The sequence below is a fragment of the Colobus angolensis genome, unplaced genomic scaffold (assembly GCF_000951035.1).
Source record: "Colobus angolensis palliatus isolate OR3802 unplaced genomic scaffold, Cang.pa_1.0 Scaffold475, whole genome shotgun sequence".
In the NCBI taxonomy this organism is placed as follows: Eukaryota; Metazoa; Chordata; class Mammalia; order Primates; family Cercopithecidae; genus Colobus; species Colobus angolensis.
In genome coordinates this window covers 129244-134169 of record NW_012118210.1, presented here as the reverse complement: position 1 = coordinate 134169, position 4926 = coordinate 129244, and the positions used below count along the sequence as shown (strand labels likewise).

Here is a 4926-nt window from a genome sequence, read left to right as displayed (position 1 = left end):
GGTGAGGTGGCGGGTGCCTGTAGTCCCAGCTACTCGGGAGACTGAGGCAGGAGAATGGCATAAACCCGAAAGATGGAACTTGCAGTGAGCTGAGATCCGGCCACTGCACTCCAGTTTGGGCGACAGAGTGAGACTCCGTCTCAAAAAAAAAAAAAAAAAATTATCCTGCATTTTGTATTCCACTTATTCACATAATAGTAAATGTAAGCATGTTGTGAAATAGTATTTATAACTTTTTTTTTTTTTTTTTTTCGAGACGGTCTTGCTCTGTCGCCCAGGCTGGAGTACAGTGGCACAATCATGGCTCACTGCAGCCTCAATCTTCCAGGTTCAAGTGATCCTCCCCCCTCAGCTTCCTGGGTAGCTGGGACTACATGCCACCATGCCCAGCCAATTGTTTATTTTTTGTAGAGACAGTGTCTCGCTGTGTTGCCCAGGCTGGTCTCATACTCCTGGGCTTAAGCGATCCTCTTGCCTCTACCTCCTAAAGTGGTGCGATTACAACGTGAGACACCATGTCCAGTTCTGTAACTAATTTTTAACATTAACTTTCCACAAGTACGTGACTAGTAACTTATTTAGTCATTACCTGTAGTAGGTAAAACTGTAGTAGGTAAAAGTATGAACTTGGGTGTCAGACAGACCTGGGTTAGAGAATGTGAGGTCACTTATAGTGGGACCTTGGGCAAGGCACTTAATCATTCCTAGCCTCCCAGTCCTACATGTTTACAGAGTTGTTTTGAGAATTAAATGCTATGAAATGTGTTTAGCACATGCTTGCTGTATACCAAGCACTCAATATGAGTTAGCTGCTGTTGCTAGAAATTCTTCACTATTTGCTGCTATGAACTTTGTATTAGTCTGTTTTGTGTTGCTATAAAGGAATATCTGAGGCTGGGTAATTACTAAAGAAAAGAGGTTTATTTGGCTCTCAGTTCTGCAGGCTGTACAAGAAGCATAGTGCCAGCATCTGCTTCTGGTGAGGCCTCAGGAAGCTTACAATCATGGCGGAAAGCAAAGGAGAAGCAGGCATGTCACCTGTTAAGAGAGGGAGTGAGAGAGATGCCAGCTCTTTTAAACACCCAGATCTCGCATGAACTAATAGAGTGAGCACTCACGGATTATTGTGGGGGGGGCCACCAAGCCATTCATGAGGAATCTGCCCCCATGACCCAGACACCTCCCACCAGGCCCCACCTCCAACACTGGCAATCACATTTCAGCATGAGATTTGGAGGGGACAAATATCCAAACCAGATCAACCATCATTGTACAATGAGCCTTTTCCTTAATTCACATTACTGGGTTTGATTGCCAGAGGTGGAATAACAGGATCTCTGAGATTATGATTCTTCTTTTTAAATAGCTGTCCAAAAGAGAGAGAATTTTGATGAGTTATTCTCTGAAAGGGGTCATCTGTCATCCTAGGACTTTGAAGCAGGTGAATGACGTGCTGAATCTGTGTTATAAAAAGATCCTTCTGGCGGCAGTGTGGCCTGAAGTGGGACAGAGGGAGACTAGAGGCTATTGTGAAGGTTCAGCAGAGGCTTTGCCCAAATTAATGACCATGGAATGGATGCTAGGCCAGAGCAGTGCCTGGACCACATTGCAGAAGTGGAATTGACAGGACTTGAGGAGAGGATGTGGTGAAAGTGAAACAAGGAGATGTACAAAATGGGTCACTTAGTGGATGGTGGTGTTATTGTCTAGGATGGGGAATCAGAAGTTTTGAAGGCAGGGAGGAGGGTAGGAGAGATTAAGGAGTAAAGGTTTCATCCTACATATTCAAATGTGTAGGCTGATAAGATTTATAAAAGAGAGGGTTTGGAATAACAAGTTTGGACCTTGAGCATGAAATGTCAACTATAGATCCAAGGTAATTGAAGTCATAAGGCCAGGGAGAACTTTTCCTTGATAAGAATCAAGGACAGGCTGGATGCAGTGGCCCATGCCTATATCCCAGCACTCTGGGAGGCCGAGGCGGGTGGATTGCTTGAGTCCAGGAGTTTGAGACCAAGTGAGCAACACAGCAAAATTCCATCTCTACTAAAAATTTAAAAATGGCCAGGTGAGGTGGCTCATGCCTGTAATCACAGCACTTTGGGAGACCAAGACAGGTGGATCATTTAAGGTCAGGAGTTTGAGACCAGCCTGGCCAATGTACTGAAACCCCTCTGTAATAAAAATACAAAAAAATTAGCTGGGCGTGGTGGTGCACGCCTGTAACCCCAGCTACTTGGGAGGCTAAGGCAGGAGAATTGCTTGAACCCGGGAGGTGGAGGTTGCAGTGAGCTGACATTGCGCCACTGCACTCCAGCCTGGGTGACAGAGCAAGACTCCATCTAAAAAAAAAAAAGTAAATAAAAAAAAAATTAGCTGAGCGCAGTGACACACACCTGTAATCCCAGCTACTCAGGAGGCTAAGGTGGGAGAATCACCTGAGCCTAGGAGGTCAAGGCTGTAGTGAGCCTCACCACTGCACTCCAGCCTGGGCAACCACAGTGTGACCCTGTCTTAAAACAAAAACAAAACAAGAATCAAGGTCAGGACTGGCTTCATGTGTGTGTGATGCATTCAGTCTCACAGGGCCCCAGGCTTGGATGGACTCTGCCTTTGGTTTTATGCTCTGCTATCACCATCAGGAAATTCTTAATAATTATTGAACTAGAGACCCTACGTTTTCACATGCACAAGGCCCTGCAAATTATGTAGCAAGTCCTGGGGAAAACAACAGAACTGTAGGAAATACAACTTTAAAAGTGTGTCAAGCCTGCAGTGGTGAGATGGCACCATTGGGCCACCACTAGTTAGGATGTCTTGGCTGCAAGTGACAGAAGCTGAGCTGCCCTTGTGCATGGAATTGGAGGTCCTGTGGCAGGACCTTGGGAGCAACTCAGTCCCCCTCTCCTGGTCTGTTTCTGTGTCACTCTGGGCTGAATGGCTCTGGGACACAGCCTGCTGGACATCTGGGAGTAATAGAGACAGTTGCTTCCAGAAGAACTGATGAGAATGTTCTCAGAAAGCCCAGCAGATCTTTTTTTTTTCCTTTGTCTTGTTATGAATTATGTCTCATGCTCATTCCTAAACCAATGAGTGGCAAGGAGTCTGGTTACCCTTAGACCTGGAGCTGAGAGTTAGTTGACCAGAACTGAATAGGAGTCCTTCAGAAAAGAGGAAGGCGGATGGGTGCTGAGCAGGTAGCCAGCAATATGTGAGCCTGAGCCAGGTGTGTGGTGTCTACTAGCTGCCCCCTTAAGTTTCCAATCCACAGCTCTTTCTAACCAACTTCAACCCTTTAAAAATATGTTTTCAAATGAATGTTTCAAATTGAATGTTTTTAGATGCACTTTTTATTTATTTAGCTAGTTTAGTTAGTTAGTTAGCTAGTTAGTTAGTTAGTTTTTTGAGACAGGGTCTTGCTCTGTTACCCAGGCTGGAGTGCAGTGGCTTAATCATAGCTCACTATAGCCTTGACCTCCTGGGTTCAATCAGTCCTCCCACTTAGCTTTCCCAGTAGCTGGGACTGCAGGTGCCTGCCACCACATCTGGCTAATTTTAAAATTTTTGTAGAGAGCGGATTTCACCACGTTGCCAAGGCTGGTCTCAAACTCCTAGGCTCATGCAATTCTCCCACCTCAGCCTCCCAAAGTGCTGGGATTGCAGGTGTGACAGGGTTGTATGTGGCAGCAGTTCAATTTTTTAATTTTTTTTTCTCTTTGATATGTGTATTAGTCCATTCTTACATTGCTATTAGGAAATACTTGGCCGGATAAGGTGGCTCATGTCTGTAATCCCAGCATTTTGGGAGGCCGAGGCAGACAGCTCATCTGAGGTCCGGTCCTGGTCAACATGGTGAAACCCCACATCTACTAAAAATACAAAAATTAGCTGGGTGTGGTGGCAGGCGCCTGTAATCCTGGCTACTTGGGAGGCTGAGGCAGGAGAATTGCTTGAACCCCGGAGGCAGAGGTTGCAGTGAGCTGAGATCATGCCACTACACTCCAGCCTGGGCAATAGAGTAAGACTCTGTCTCAAAAGAAAGAAAGAGAGAGAAAGAGAGAGAGAGAGGGAGGGAGGGAGGGAGAGAGAGAGAGAGAGAAAGAAAAGAAAGAAAGAAAGAAAGAAAGAGCTGAAGGCTGGATGAGGTGGCTCATGCCTGTAATCCTAGCACTTTGGGAGGCTAAGGCAGGTGGATGGCCTGAGCTCAGGAGTTCCAGCCTGGGCAACATGGCAAAATCCCAGCTCTACCAAAAGTACAAAAAATTAGACAGACAGGCATGGTTGGTGGCGTGTGCCTATGTGACCAGCTACTCAGGTGACTGAGGTGGAAGGATCGCTTGAGCCTGGGAAGTGGAGGCTGCAGTGAGCCAGTATCATGCCCCTGCACTCCAACCTGGGTGACAAAGTGAGACCCTATGTCAAAAACAAAAACAAAAACAAAAAAACCTGAGATGAGATAATTTAGGAAGAAAAGAGTTTTAATTAGCTCACAGTTCCACAGGCTGTATAAGAAGCATGGCACTAGTGTCTGCTCTGCCTCAGAGGAGGGGAAACTTACACTCACGGTGGAAGGCAAACAGGGAGCAGAGCAGGCATGTTACATGGCCGGAATAGGAGCAAGAGAGAAAACAAGGGGAGGTTCTCCACACTTTTATTTATTTATTTATTTATTTTTGAGACAAGGTCTCACTCTGTCACCCAGGCTGGAGTGCAGTGGTGCAATTTCTGCTCACTGCAGCCTCGGTCTCCCTGGCTCAAGTGATTCTCATGCCTCAACCTCCTGAGTAGCTGGATTACAGGCGTGCGCCACTACACCCGGCTAATTTTTGTAATTTTTAGTAGAGATGGGGTTTCACCATGTTGGCCAGGCTGGTCTTGAACTCCTGACCTCAAGTGATCCGCCTGCCTCAGCCTCCCAAAGTGCTG

General features: G+C 46.3%; 1 protein-coding gene across 3 annotated transcripts in view; it reads left to right on the top strand.

The window, feature by feature from the left end:
- Positions 1 to 4926, top strand: part of UBE2D4 (ubiquitin-conjugating enzyme E2D 4 (putative)) — a 28178-nt gene that overhangs the window by 969 nt on the left and 22283 nt on the right. The window lies entirely within an intron of this gene.